The sequence below is a fragment of the Prosopis cineraria genome, unplaced genomic scaffold (assembly GCF_029017545.1).
Source record: "Prosopis cineraria cultivar Desert tree isolate PC_DT_omini unplaced genomic scaffold, ASM2901754v1 PC2, whole genome shotgun sequence".
Taxonomy (NCBI): Eukaryota; Viridiplantae; Streptophyta; class Magnoliopsida; order Fabales; family Fabaceae; genus Prosopis; species Prosopis cineraria.
The window spans coordinates 39,848,806-39,865,412 of NW_026555333.1; the positions used below are offsets into that span (position 1 = coordinate 39,848,806).

At 27.3% G+C, this 16,607-nt stretch overlaps 1 long non-coding RNA gene, 2 other non-coding genes and 1 pseudogene across 3 annotated transcripts; 1 reads left to right on the plus strand and 3 right to left on the minus strand.

The window, feature by feature from the left end:
* Positions 1-1,995: 1,995 nt before the first annotated feature.
* LOC129304276 (U6 spliceosomal RNA) lies at positions 1,996-2,098 on the minus strand. Its single transcript, XR_008591646.1, has one exon. It is a non-coding gene; the product is annotated as a U6 spliceosomal RNA (small nuclear RNA).
* A 2,412-nt stretch (positions 2,099-4,510) lies between these two features.
* Positions 4,511-9,805, plus strand: LOC129302750 (cinnamoyl-CoA reductase CAD2-like; annotated as a pseudogene).
* Positions 9,806-9,933: 128 nt separating this feature from the next.
* LOC129301696 (uncharacterized) lies at positions 9,934-12,762 on the minus strand. Its single transcript, XR_008591073.1, has 2 exons — positions 12,126-12,762; positions 9,934-10,717 (listed from the first exon to the last, which is right to left on the minus strand). It is a non-coding gene; the product is annotated as an uncharacterized LOC129301696 (long non-coding RNA).
* Positions 12,437-12,539, minus strand: LOC129304273 (U6 spliceosomal RNA). The gene has a single exon (XR_008591644.1). It is a non-coding gene; the product is annotated as a U6 spliceosomal RNA (small nuclear RNA).
* Positions 12,763-16,607: the final 3,845 nt, after the last annotated feature.

Genomic DNA, 16,607 nt, shown 5'->3' on the forward strand with positions numbered 1-16,607 from the left:
CTCTCAAATACATAAAGCCCTACAGAGCATTTCAGGCAATCTGTCCTTTTTTCAAAAAATAAAATCAAAGGTTCATGGAGTTAAAAAAGGTTTATTTCAGGCAAAACATAAAAAACTACCTTACCAGAAAATATAAATTTCATTTCTAATGAAGATGGGTTGCAGCATACATTTTAAGCATCTCTGACAAAAAATAAAAAATAGAATACTTGTCTCTCAAGAAGGCATTCCATTTCAACAAAAGGACGATGTAACAGTTCAGCTTTGACATCATTAAAATTATGTCACATTCCAGCCTAAAGCATTCCGACTTAAAACAATGAATAAGCTTATATCACCTGATTTGTGTCATGAGTTTCAAAAGTTCAAATCCAAATAACCAAGGGTTATATAACACGGGCATGGCAATGTGCAAACATTCCAGTTTGGTGGTGTCTTTTGTTAGAACATAATGGTTTTGAAGTTCAATCTGTTCATGCACATCTGAATTATTATTTAGAAAGTGTCCAATTAGCATGATCATGGCAGGGACTGTCTGTGTAAAATTAGCGTGACATCTTAACATGTCGTAGACTATTGAGCAATGACATATTAACAACATAATTTTTGCATAAAAATGGAAGACTTTCATTCAAAACCGAACAACAAGATACAAAGTAACAGAACTTGCAGTAAAATTTATAGGGTTTTAGATGCTTATAGGATGCTCATGAATTTATATGTGACCGTAATATTCTATAAAACTTTTTGGAAGATTGCTGCCCCACCTTGAATTAATTTACTGTTATCCTTTATGCTTTACGGTACAACAAAAATCAACTATGGCAAGCTTTGTGTGCGCGCGCGCGCGCGCTCCCGTGTGGGGTGAACCATATAATATAAGAGAAATGCAGAGGCACAAGAAAACATGGGATTGAATGTAAAAATGGATAGTTCATAAGTATCATGAAAATCTCAATTAAGAACTTGAGATCAACTAGCTATCCTAAAATTTAAAAGTCAACCCAGTTACTAGATTCGCCCGATATCCTTTTTTAATAAAAGAATTTCTGTCAAAGTCCTTCTTAACACTAAACATCATAAACAACTAGAAGTTGAAGTTGAATAGGCCAGTTCAGTACATTCATGTTCCATTATTCACTACAGCTTATTCCATCATCTTACAAATTCCAGGCACATAAAAAATATAAATTCAGCTTCTTACATTAAAGGATGAAGTACAAATTGTTCAACTTTATGATAAAATACAAGTAAATGAGTTCTCAGCCAGACAAGAATTGATCTTTAGTAGCTTTTACAGCACACAAATTCAACTATAACTGACTTTTTTTCGTTTCATCAAAAGCTACCCGTTCAATGCAAAATGCAGTTTAGAGGATCTTTATCCAAAACATTTATGCCAAGCATTCTCAACACTTCATCACTTTGTATGTTACATCACTATCCATGATACGAAACAACACAACAGACAAACTGAGACATGCTGCAAACAAGCAACTGGATGAAGTCTCATCAACCCAGCAAAATGACACGAAGAGATCTAACCATGAAATATCAGAAAAGGAGAATAAACCAAGTATGCAAAGTGACAAGTACCGCAAAATACATAAATCAGAATCCTTAATACAGTAACACTGACTCTCTCAAAATACATAAACCCTACTTACAAGTAGTTCAGGCAGTCTACCTTTTCTTTTTTGGGAAAAAAGTTTTCCAGGTTCAGGAAATGAAACTTAAAAACGAAACTCATCGCTGCTCTAAATACTTTCCCCATTACCCGATCTTCTTAGCAGAGATGATCTCAGAAAGAACCTGAAAGATAATGCAGTGGGTTTTTTAATGACAGGAAATGCATAATCTTCGTTTCAACAACTAAAAACGAAACCCCCACCACTAATAAGAAACCAAGAACAAAAACGAACGAAGGGGGATTTCTCAGGAAGGACCAAAATCGAAAACGAACGAAGTGGGTTTGGGGATGAAATTGAAAGGAAAAAAAATTTAGACCATTTCTCGATTTGTGCGTGTCATCCTTGCGCAGGGGCCATGCTAATCTTCTCTGTATCGTTCCAATTTTATAGGATGTCCCCGAAGGGACGAAATAAACTACGTGGTTTCTGTATATAAGGAACAAAGTTAGTTGAAGTTTATGCGATATGGGACTCGCACTGAAGAAACACCAACGCGAATCCACGATGCCTAGAGAGGTCGTGCCCAACGGAGACAAAGAAGCATAAGCATTAAGAAGGAGAAATAACGAGCAGGAAAGAAGATGAAGTTCGTCGCAGAAAGCTTCACTGGAGAGAACAGAAGAGATACAAATGAGATAAAATTGAAATTTAATTTAATTGAGTTTATCAGAAAAGAAATAAAATGTCATGTCCATCAAGGGCAGCCTACTATAGTAGGATTAAGAAGTAGGTTCTGATGCACTATAATAACTCTTCAGTTCTTCAATCCCTCTCCCCCGTCTTATCACAAGTTTTGATCAATAAATCAACCTTCGAATTAATAAAAATCAAGTTGTTTTTCACTGTTTGAAATTATTTTTGTTTTATTATTTTAAAAATTAATATTTTATAAAATATGTTTTAAAAATAAAAAATAATTAAAATGTGTATTTTTTTCATTCTCTCTTATTTTTTAAAATAATAATTACAGAATATTTAAAAATTATTTTTATTTTTTTATTCTTTAAAATAATATTTTATTTTTTTATTTTTTAAAATATTTTTTAAAAACACGTTATTAAATAAATTTTTTTATTTTTTTATTTTAAAAAACAAAAAATTATTTTTATAATAAGTTTTTAAACAGACCCTTTATTACTTTCATTTGGTTTTCCTTGCAAGTCATTTTCGCAAACATCATCAATATTAATAAAAAAATATAAAAATTAAAAATATATAAAATTTTAAATATATCACTATATAATAAATTTTAAAAATAATCTTACATTATTTTTTTATAAAAAATAATTTTAAATATTATTTAAAAAATTATCGTGTGACTTGTAAATAAAAATAAATGATTCTTTTAAAACGTACCTTATAAATTTTTTTTATTTTATAATGTCCGAGAGCTGTGAGTCTCTTCATGAGAGCCATATTCTTTTGGGCAGGCCCAAACTTTGAACTCAATGTGCTGCCATGCCCATTAAGACTTGTTCAAGTTTATTTCAGAGTGAATGACAATTAGGTTTTAAAAAACTAAATTAATTCAAACTAAATATCAAAATATTTAGAATGATCATAAAATCCCAAAACATTTTATAAGAAATATATGGTCCAAATGCAATGACTCGAATTTCCTCAGTACACTTCTCGCTTCACCTCTCCCTTCTACGTGTTTTGCTTTTGTCGTCTTTCTCTCTCAAATTCATGCACAATTTCTCTCCATTACACTCTTCTTTCTAGTTCAGATTTATTATTTTTATTTTATATTTATCAAAATAAAATTATATAAAAAATAAAAATTTTTGGATGAATTTGTTTTTAATTAATTTGGATAATAAAAATTTAATCTAAATAATTTTATTTAATAAAAAATATATATTGACTATTTAAATGTAGTATGGATGGTCTAAATTTTATATTTAACTTATTTATATTTTTATCAGTTTTTATTTAGATAAATATAATATTAAAAATAAAGATTAACACATATATGAAACTTTCCATAACATTTTTTTTAAAATAATTTATTAATTAAAATTTTTAGAGAAAATTAATTATTTAGTCTTATAGTTTTGACTTAGTTGTAACTCAATTTTTAAACTTTGACTTATTATAACTTAATTTTTAAAATTTTGACTCAGTTGTAAATTAGTCTATGAACTTTACGTCTTGCAATTTAGTTCCTAAAATTTCAACCACTTAAATATTGATTTCTATATTTTAAAAAATAAAATTATAAAAATTAAAAATATTTTAAAATTTATTACTAATATTTAAATTATTAAACCATTTTAATTTTTATAAATGTTATAAATATTAAAAGTTTAAAATATTTTTATCTCTATAATTTTATTTTTTAAAATATAAAAATTAATATTTAAGAAGTTAAAACTTTAGGGATTAATTTATAAGAGGTAAAGTTTAAAAACTAATTTATAATTGAGTTAAAATTTCAGGAATTAAGTTATAACGAATTAAATTTAAAGATTGAATTACAATTAAATTAAAATTATAAGAATCAAATGATTAATTTTTTTAAAATTTTAAATCTAAATTGTTCAGTAAATTTTATCCTTAATTTATAAAAAAATAAAAGAATTTAATTTTAAATTTAGATCATCAAAATTAAATTTAGATGGTTCAAATTGATGACAAAACGTGATTACATAGATTTATTAATAAAATTTATATTTTTTGTAATTTTTTATTTTAATAAATTTAAAATAAAAAATAAAAACTTTCAAAAAATAAAAATTTTAAATTTAAACCACCACATTCCCTGATAGCACCGTAGGCGTAGCGGTGCAGTTGAACCCATAAACGACAAGCCTAACATGCGTGGGCGAGAGTAAGACGGCGTTGGGATTGGAGAGAGAGAGATGACAACAAAAGAGCGCGTGGAAGGGAGGGGAGACAGAGAGTAATGGAGTCCGGATCCTCTGCGGGGTGCTAGCCTTAGCGACCCTGAACTGAGCTTCCTTTCTTTGAGAGAAGCCTCTCTTTTAAGGCAAAAATTTAATCTAAATTATTTAAATTTAATTTAAATAGTTTATATTTAATATTTTTATTTTTAAATTTTAAAATAAAAGATATATAAAAATTATAAAAAATAATTTAATAAATATACTTATCAATTTAACAATTTAAATTTAATATAGATGCTCTAAATTTGGTTTTAAATTTTTTTAATAAATTTGTTATTCTATTTAAAATATATTTAAATTGTTTAGAATATATTTAAAAATTTACTTTAAATTTTTTATATTAAATTTAGAGCATTTATATTAAATTTAAACTGTCAAATTCATAAGTATATTTATTAATTTTTTTAAAACTTTTATATATTTTTTAAAAATATAAATTAAAAACAAAAATATTAAATCTAAATTATTTAGATTAAATTTAAATGATTTAGATTTACTTTTGCTTCAAAGGAGAGGCGAAGGAGGTTTTTTTTCAAAGGAAAGAAGCCAACTCTAATGACCCTTCATGATTCTCTTTCTCTCTCTATTTTTTTTTTTTTAATTCTCTTCTTCCCATTTCCTCTTTTAAATGAGATAAAGAATGTCAAATTAATATAAACCCCCATTGAATAGGATTGTATTATGAACGGCCGCTGCATGTGTATTTTAAGATGCTTTTTTTATATACCTTTCATCTTAAATTATAAATATTTTAAAATAAAATCTTATATATCAATAAAATTTATTAACTAAATAAATTTTATAATTTAAATTTTTTAAAATAAAAATATAAACTTTTAAAAATATTTTTAATTTAACACTCCATTGATGAAATAACATTAAAGAGATAGAACATATAAAAAAAATAATATTAAAAAAATATTATTAATAAAAATTTAATTTTATCAAAGTATCTTATATTTTAAGATCTTGAATCTTTTTTAAAAGTTTTTTATATTTTGAGATAGAGGAAATATTTATTTAAGGCGACTGTATATTTCAACTCTCAAACTCAAGATCATAAAATAAATTGATTCCACTCTTTCAATCAATTTAACCAAACGACCTCAGTAGAATAAGAAAATTATTTTAGGTGATTAAAATTTAACCTACTCAATTTATAACCATAAAAATATTCAATAACAATATGTAATTATAAATTGGGCAGGTTAAATTTTAATATTTAGATTTAATTTTTCATATGATAATAATTGTATAAAATAATTAAATTTTTATAAGAAATAATTAAATATAATTATTAATTTTATTATTTAATGGTGGAGACGAGACGAGTAAGTGTGTGTTTGGTTTTCAGTTTGCTAAAAGTTCATTTGGTGAAAGTTCATTTGGTAAAAGTTAGTTTAATGAAAATTAGTTATTGTAATAAAATTTATGTTTGGATATATTTTTTCAAAAGTCAATTTAATACATTGAAAGTTGTTTGGTTTGTGATAGTGAAATGTGCTTTTAAATGTACAATTATCAAAAAAGACATTGATTTATAATGATTTATAATTTTTATTATACAAATATAATATATTTAAAATATTTAAAAAATGTAATAAAGATTATAAATAACATAAATTTTGATCTATAATGCTAAAAATTCAATCTCTAATTATTTGTATTTTTTAATTTATAATTTTAAAAGATGTAATAAAAATTTATAATTTTTATTATACATTAATGCTAAAAATTAACATAATTAATTACTCAATTTATAATGCTAAAAAAATTGATATCTAATTATTATTATTAAAATAATAATTATATTTTTAATGAATTAACTATTTTTTAAATAAAATATAAGAGATTAAACTTAAGGTAGTATGATCAAATAACATCTTACTTTTCAAATGCACTTTTTAAAAGCTTCAAACAGTTACGTTTCAGAAATTTACTTTCAACTACTATTTAAATGTACTTTCAGGATGTGCTTTCTTGTAAAATATTCTATCCAAACAATTTTTAATTTTTTAAAAATAAAATTTTATTTTTTGAACGTAAAAAGGAGGAAAATCAAACAGGCTTTAAAAAGAATAAAAAAAAAAAAAAGAAGATTATGAGAAGATCCGCTTCCAGAAGAGTGGATGCAAATTGTGTCAGAGTTGCAAAGAGAGAGATGACAGATGTCGAACACGTGGGGGAGGAAGAGGTGGAGAGAAGGATTCAAGTAAGCGTATTAAGGGCATTCAAATCACTTCATTGATTCATTCTGACCATATATTCCTTTAAAAATGTTTGGAATTTTATTGTCATCTTCAAATATTTTGAGACTTAGTTTTAATTAAATTAGCCCTTGGGATCAAATTGTCATTCTCCCCTTATTATACACACTTTTTTTTGTAGGTGGTTTAATTTTGGACTGAATTAGACGGTCCTTGATCACATCTTTATGAAAATAAATAAATGTATAGATTGATTAGTTTATTAAGTGTCTATCAATTATTTAAATATTTATATTTTTAACACCCCATCATTTAATTATAGAAATGCTGACATGCCAGATCTTGTTATTTTGCACCATCCCAAATCTTGGTTCGTGAGATCCTTATCTTTGAAACTTATAAATAGAATTTAGAGAGACTTTTAGATAAAGATCATGAATATGACTTAATTACTGGAGAGTTTTAAAAAAATTTAAAATTTAAAATTTTAATTTAATCAAAAAAATAAAAGTAAAAATAATTTTAACTATATAAAAAAATTAAAATATCATTCACTTTATAGAATTATTAATTTATTAATATCACTTATAAATTACATCTGTTTGTCAATTAAGTAGTAATATTAATTATTAATTTGTTAACTTTACTTGTCAACTTACTAACATAAATTGTAAATTACAAAACCTATCAGTAATTTATAATTAATGTTATTATATAATAAGACATGTCAGTAATTCATAACTGATATTAATAAATTAACAAATAAAATTAACAATTTAATAACTAATATTACTGCTTATTATTAAATAATTTATGTTAAATCTTATATAATTATTGACATGTCTACTTATGTAATTTGTAACTCATATTAATAAATTAATAAGTGAAATAAAAAATTAAAATTATTTTGATCTTTTTACAGTTAAAATTATTTTTACTTTTATTTCCTTCAACTAAACTGAAGTTTCATTTTTTTTTTTGAACATACTAATAATTAAGTCATATCCCTAATCTTTATTTAAAATTCTATGTAGAATTTATTACATATTATTGGACTATAATACAGAGGCTACCAATTTCTAAAGTCAATGTCCTTATTTTATAGTTCATGACGGTTACACTAACACTCATCATTCAGCTGAAACTGATCAATCCAGCTGTCAAGGGAACTCTTAATGCTCTCAAGTCATGTGCTAAATTTCCATCTGTGAAACAACTTGTTTGAACATCCTCCATTGCTTCAGTTGCATATAATAGAAAGCCTAAAACTCTTGAAGAAGTTGTTGATGAGACCTGGTTTTCAGATCTTGATTTAAGTAGGGAATCTAAGGCATACATTGTATTTTATTGTGCTAAATTACTAATGCAGAAATGAGTAATATTGTCCAACGGCCATCCAACATTAAGGTGGAAGGGCCTTACACAGGTAGCATCATGGTGTTAATAGAGATGTGATATATATAACAGGTTAGTCACTAAATATGTAGATTAGTTAGATGTTGCTTCTTGTTTTCTCTCTCTTTCCTTGTTTCTGCAACCAAATGGCAGCTATGTTCTACATCAATACTGCATAACATTCCATATACGGAGAAATTATTAATAAATTAATAAATTAAAAGAAAAACTCCATGACATGCTCAACAAGAATATTGTATCTTGGCTATCACTGCAAGGACATCCACGAAGGCTTATCATCCAAGGAACCATCTCAGACCTTACCCAAATTCTCAGCCAGATCATTTATATCTTCTTTTATCATTATTTTCATCTTGCCTACCCAAGGACCCCTAGACATGTTGCTATTTTTCATTAGAGTATATTTTGCAACCTTCTGAGTCCAATATTTTACTTTGACTAAAGTCACTTTCTTTTAATTTTGATATCACATAGTCGTTCCAATGGATGCAGATGTGATTTTGTCATTGCATTGCCTTAAGTTTCCTGTTATTTCCAATTTAGTGCTTTTAGCTGTGATACAGAGGTTCCAAGATTCTGGCTGAAGATGCTACATGGAAAACTGCAAAGGAGAACAACATTGACATGGTTACCATCAATCCAGCTACAATGATTGGACCACTCTTGCAACCAACACTTGACACAAGTGCTGCTGTAATTTTAAATCTAATCAATGGTAATCAATTGTAACTTTTACATATTTAGAAATCATTTTGAGTTACTACACCATCTTCAGCAAAATGAGTTTTGCGGCTCTAGTCAATGAAAAAATAATGATGATTAGTGTGAAAAGATGGAAAGAACATAAACAAGTAAAAGAAACGGAAGGTCATGACATTTTCAAACAGTAAGGTCAAAACTGGTCTTTCCATCGTTGCTCGGTGCATGTGCACAGACATTTCCAAATAATAGTTTTGGATGGGTCAAACTTGAAAGACGTTGCAAATGCCCACATTCAAGCACTTGAAACTCCTTCAACTAGTGGAAGATACGTTTTGCTTGAGTGCGCACATTTCTCTGATATTGTTAAGATTTTGCGTGAGCTAGACCCATTGTAGCAACTTCCTCAAATGTAAGTACAATCCTGTCTACATATTTAAAAAATTCTTGTTTTCGGCAAAATAAATAAATAAACAAAAATGCTTCCTTAATCATATACTGCTCTCCAATCTTATTGCCACAGCTTAAGTTATCTCTAAGTTTCCTACTTCAATTGTCGCCTCTGCTCTCCCGCAATATATTATTATTTTGATAAACCAAATGGCTTGCTCTCTCTCTCTCTCTAAATGCATTTGTTTAGTTCAAGTATTGTTTTTGTTTCAAATTCTCACTAATTTCAAATCTTGGTTCCCCATCATACTCGATAGGTATGCAGACAATAAGCCATTGAAGCCAAAATATCAGGTTTCTTAAAAAAAAAAAAACAAAAGCAAAAGCATTGGGGATTGAATTCATTCCATTGGAAGCCTCAAGGAGACTGAAAAGTTTGAAAGAAAAGCAATTCGTCAACTCTTTCCTCTGTAATGCCTCTTTGAAGAAGTAATGATGAAAGTCGATCAGCTAAAGCATGCTTTAAGTTGGTATCTTTGGAATTAATAGCTCTACCTCTTCTGTCACAAGACATTGAAAGAAGGGATGCAAAGCTTGTATTATGCATATAAACTTCAGGAATTCCCATCATAAACACAAACTATTATTCAAACAAACTATATAAACCCCATGTGCATGGCAATTTAAAGTCAAAACACAAATTGAGAAAGCAAATTAATCAGAAAAATAAATTGTTCCCCGTGTACATGTATATTTATCTTGAGAGGTTTGCTTGTCCTTGGAGGTTTAGCAAATCACCAGAACAAATCCTTCAACTAAAAGAACGTGAACATTGGCAATGCATTGGAATGCCATACTTTAGAAGAATCAAACAACAATCCTTGAAACAAGATGGGAAATGCGAAAAACGGCAAGATTCACTACAAGAAGAACACAACTCAGAATCCTTAATAGTTAATACAGTAACACTGAAAAAAAGGGGAGGGGGTTTATGGAGTAAAAAAAGGTTTATTCCAGGCAAAACATAAAAAACTACATTGCCCGAAAATATAAATTTCATTTCTAATGAAGATGGGTTGCAGCAAATATATTAAGCATCTCTGACCAGAAAACTAGAACACTTGTCTGTTAAGAAGGCATTCCATTTCAAGAAAAGGATGATGTAGCAGTCCAGCTTAATCTCGACTTCATTAAAATTATGTTTAAGTTCCAGCCAAAAGCATTCCGACTTAAAACAATGAATAAGCTTTTATCACCTGAAGTTTGTGCCATGAGTTTCAAAAGATCAAATGCAAATAACCAAGAATTATATAACAGGGGCATGGCAATGTGCAACCTTTCCCGTTTTGTGGTGCCTTTTGTTAGAACCCAATGGTATTCAATCAAATTCCATTTGAAGTTTAACCTGTTCATGCACATTTGAATTATTATCTAGAAAGTGTCCAATTAGCATGATCATGGTTAGGATTGTTGTGTAAAATTAGCATGACATCTTTACATGATGCAGACTATTGAGCAATGATATATTAACAACATAATTTTTGCATAAAAATAGAAGACTTTCATTCAATAGTGAACAGAAAGATACAAAGAAACTGAACTTGCAGTAGAATTTATAGGGTTGTAGATGCTTATAGGATGCTTATGGATTTACATGTGACTGTATGGATCCTAGAAAACAGGGTGGATTTCTCTTCTTTACTTTTTTTTCTCCACTGTCTTCCCACTGCAAATCTAACCGTTCAAATTAAATCTGTCTTTTTAAAAAATTATCAAATCTAAATTTTTAAATCCAATTTAACGGTTCATATCTGCATCAATTTCTCATTCTCTCTCCTTTGTAAAGGAGAAAATCGAGCTCCCTAGAAAACTTTATGGAAGAATCCTACCCCACCTAGAAGTAATTTACTGTTATTCTTTTTGCCTTACGGTACTGCAAAACTCAACTAGTGCAAGCTTAATACACACACACACATGTTCCCATGTGGGTTGAACCATATAACATATAAGAAAAATGCAGATACATATGAAAACAGGGGATCAAATGCAATAATGGATAGTTCATAAGTATCGTGAAAATCACAGTTATCAGCTTAAGATCAACGACCTATCCTAAAATTTTAAAGTCAACTTAGTTACTAAATTCGCCCAATACCCTTTTTTAATAAAAGAATTTATTTGTCAAAGTCCTTCTTAACACTAAACAACATAAACAACTAGAAGTTGAATAGGCCAGCTCAGTGCACACGTTTCATTATTCTCTACACCTTATTCCATCATCTAACAAATTCCAGGCATACAAAAAACAGAAATTCAGCTTCTTACATTAAAGAATGAAGCGCAAGCTGTTCAACTTTATGATAAAATGCAAGTAAATGAGTTCTCACCCAGACAAGAATTCATCTTTAGTAGCTTCTTCAATACATAAATTCAATTATAACTGACTCTTTTTTTGGTTTCCTCAAAAGACAAAAGCTTCCCATTCAGATGCAAAATGCAGTTTAGAGGATCTTCATCCAAAACAATTATGCCTAGCACTCTCAAAACTTTTACACTATGTATATTACATCGTTATCCAAATATGAAACAACAGACAAACTGAGACAAGTTGCAAACAAGCAACTAGATGCAGTCTTATCAACCCTGTCAAAATGACAGGAAGAAATCTAACCATGAAATATCAGAAAAGTAGAATGAACCAAGCATGCAAAGTGACAAGTAGCGCAAAATACATGAATCAGAATCCTTAATACAGTAACACTGACTCTCTCAAAATACATAAACCCTACATACAAGTAGTTCAGGCAGTCTACCTTTTCTTTTTTGGGAAAAAAGTTTTCCAGGTTCAGGAAATGAAACTTAGATCGAAACTCATCACTGCTCTAAATACTTTCCCCATTACCCTATCTTCTTAGCAGAGATAATTCTCAGAAAGAAGCTGAGGGTAAACGAAGTGGGTTTATTAATGACAGGAAATGCATAATCTCTGTTTCAACAACTGAAAACGAAACGCACCACCGCTAATAAGAAACCAAGAACAAAAAACGAACAAAGAGGGGTTTCTCAGGAAGAACCCAAGAACGAAAACGAAGGAAGTGGGTTTGGGGATGAAATTATACAATAAAAAAATTTGAACCATTTCTCGATTTGTGCGTGTCATCCTTGCGCAGGGGCCATGCTAATCTTCTCTGTATCGTTCCAATTTTATCGGATGTCCCCGAAGGGACAAGCTCACGTCTGTGCTTTATATATATAAAGAACGAAGTTGATTGAAGCTTATGCGATGTGGGACTCGTACTGAAAAAACACCAACGTGGACACACCATACCTATAGAAGTCGTGCCCAACGGAGACAAAGAAGCATTAAGAAGGAGAATCAACTTGCACGAAAGAAGATGAAGTTCGTCGAAGAAAGCATCAGTGGAGTGAACAAAACAAATACAACGGAGATAAAATTGAAATTTAATTTAATTGAGTTTATCAAAAAAGAAAAAATTGCCCATCAAGGCAGCCTAACATAGTAGGATTAAGATGTAGGTTCTGATGTACTATAATGACTTTCAGTTCGGCAATCTCTCTCTCCCTGTCTTATCACAAATTTTACTAATCAAGTTTTTTTATTTTTTTTTCCTTTTTGAATTAATGGAGATCAAGCTTATTTATTACTCGCGATAGTATTCATAAGATAAGTTAATTTTATCTCATTTATAAATTAAGGTATGAATTTTTAAATAATATTTAAAAAATATTTTTAAAATTATATTTTATAAAATATAAAAAATAATATTTTAAATTTTTTATATAAAATATATTTAAAATTTTATATAAATTTATTTTAAAAAAATTAGTTCAACGGCCTCAAAAAATATAAGTCCCATAAATTATGGATGAGATTTTTAAATATTTTAGAATATGGCCCATTTATAAAATTAATTAAATATATTTTATTTTTTATCCTTAGATTAAACTTATTATTAAAATATAATATATCTATTATAACTAATTCTTAACTGATTGAATCTTTCTTTTCTTATTTCTCTAAATCATTTCTTTTTTTCTTTGAATATAAAATTCCTGATGCCTTTCTTTATCGCAATGCTTTTCTTCTCTCTCCCTCTCTGTTTTTCTCAGAAACACTATGAAGAGAACATCAGACATTAAAAAAGAATCTTCATTTTTTAAAGCAGAAGATTAGGTTGAAATCTATTATTTGTCATCAAATTTTGACTATCTTTACATCTTTCGATAACATTGAAATTTTTTACAGACTGTGTTTGATTCATTTTGAGCAAATGATTATGTATTTTTTATATTACTGATTTGTGATAATATATCATTGATATACGTTAATATATCAATGATAAATAAGTTTATATATGATTGTTTAGTTATGTTAATTGACGATAGTATATCAGTCATATACAACAGTATATCAACGATGTAATATCATGAATTAATAACACGTAAAACACAATCATTTGTCTAAAATGGATCAAACACAATTCACAAAATTTTTTGAACTTTTAGTTTATCACAGAGAGTCAAATACCTAAATTAATAAAATAAAAAAATTATAAATATGTAACTCCATTCCCCTTCAGTGTGCACCGTTCTATTGAGTACCATCGATGTATTTCACCTTGCATTTGTCTTATTGTAACTGTAGCTCACTCACACTGCTTTGTTGCCGCACGTTCGTCTTTCTCATGCCCAGTTCTATTGTCTCTCTCGCATTTATATTTTAAAAAAATCATTTTAGACTCTAAATCTTGTGTTCATTACATTTAGTTTCAGAAATTTCTTACATGTTGAATCTTCTGATATTTGCAAAAAACAAAATTAAAAGGACAGTTTTACAAATTAATTATAAATTAAATATTTAAAAAGTTATTTTTAAAATTAAAAAAATAAGTTATTTTTTTATTTAATCTTATGATATGAGTGAAATGCGCAAAAGTCTCTTCATTTTTTAAATTTTTTATATTAATATTAATTATGTTGATAAAAATAGACAAATATTTTATTATATGCATAATGATAACTCTTCAGTTCTACAATCGCTCTCTCCCGGTCTTATCATAAATTTTAATAATCATTTTTTTTATTTTTGTCCTTTTTTGAATCAATGAAAACCAATTTCATTTGTTATCATATTATTTTTTTTATTTGTCAAATTTTACTTTTAATTTCAGTAATTTTTTAATATTTTTAATCTTTACATAGACTTATAAGAATTTTAAAAATATATTTTATACAATCTTTTTAAAATTATAAAAGTTAAAAATATTAAAATAATTAAAAATAAAAATTTAATAAAATTATTTTTGACCAAAAGGTGAACTTTATTAGAGGATAAATAAGGAAACACATAATTCCATGAGTCATATTCTTTTGGCCAAGCCCCACGCATCTGGCTCAATGTACCGCTAGCGTTAAGACTTGCCTAAGTTTATTTTAGAAAAAATTATAATTAGGTCTCAGAGGATTAATTTAATTCAAACTAAAGTCCCAAAACATTGAGAAAAGATTATTAATCCTAAAACATTTTAAAAGCAATAATGTAAGAGCCTAAATGCTTTTAATACACTTCTCTCTCCACCTCTCCCTCCCGTACGTTTTACTGTTGTTATCTTTCTCTCTCCAATGGAGGCACAATTTCCCTCCATTACACACGCACACTCTCTCTCTCTGTGAATATGGCTACACCAAAAAGTTTATTTTAAAATTTTTACTTTGTACTTATTAAAATAAAAATTTAAAAAGAATATAATGTTTTTAATAAATTTGTTTATAAATAATATGAATAGTACAAATGTAATCTAAATATTTTGGTTTAATAAAAAATATAATTTTTATAAATTAATTATTCAAATTTAATATGAATGGTCTAAATTTTATATTAAATTTATTTATATTTTGATAAGTTTTTATTTAGATAACTATAATATTAGAAATAAAGATAATCACATAACTGAAACATTCCAAAATATTGTAAGAAAAAATTACCATTTAAAATTTTAAATTTAAACTGATGAGTAAATTTATATTGTTAATTTATAAAAACAATGAAGAATTTTAATATTCAATTTAGACTATGAAAATTAAATTTGAACTGTTCAAATTAATGAAAAATGGTAATTGTGTAGATTTATTAAAAAATTTATCCTTTTTCAAAATTTTTATCTTAATAAATTTAAAATAAAAATAAAAATTTTAAATCTAAATAATCCAAATACTATCTATAGTAGATATTTTCATGATAAGCAACATAGCAGCGGTGTAGTTGAACCCATAATTGATAAGCCTAACTTGCAAGAAGAAAGAGTATGTATTTGATTTTTAATTTGTTAAAAGTTAATGTGACAAAAATTTATTTCACAAAAATCAGTTTGGTGGAAGTTAGTTATTATAATAAAATTTTTGTTTAGATACATTTTTTAAAAAATTAGTTTAACAAACTAAAAGTTGTCTGAATTAATAAAAATTTATACTTTTAAAATGTACTTTTAAATATATAATGATCAAAAAGGACAATAATTTATGATAATTTGTAATTTTTATTATACAAATATAATATTTAACAAATGTCAAAAAATTTAAAATAACATACAATTTAAAATGTTGAAGAATAAGAATAAAAATATAAAATTTAATATTAAAAAAATTATGTAATAAATAGTTAAACATTTATTAATATTCAATAGTTATATTTTGTATCTTACCTCATCATTGTCTCCTAATCCTTTGGTTATATCCAATTCAAGCTTACATACACCTTGCGTATCATCAGCCACAAGTGTCCACATGTAAGTGCCCCATGCTACAACTAGCTGAACAATTCTATCAATTCATGTATATATGGAAGTGGTTTATGTCTGAATTTTTTGAACTCAAAATTCTCCTACACATTTACAAGAACTAAGTCCAATATATTGACAAAATAAAACATCAAATATATAGCATGTCATATATAATTCTATACCTTAATCTTTTGATTCCACCACTCCTTTGGTGCTAATACAATAGTATTTTTTTCCCTATCCCATCCTAAACCAATCTCTTTATTCAATAGTTTGTCCCATATATTTCAGTCTTTTCCAAATTGTTCCATTTGTTTTTCAACTTCTTCTTATCATAACTTTTTGAGCTTAATGTATTGAACTGTTACATTAACGCCTTCTAGCCTCCTTTGATAAAGTAGAGCTTTTCCACTCATTTTTTTATTTCTAACTTATTGAAGAGTTAATTTAATAAACAGTTCATGCTCTTCAGTAGCCCATAAAGCCTTCTTTTTA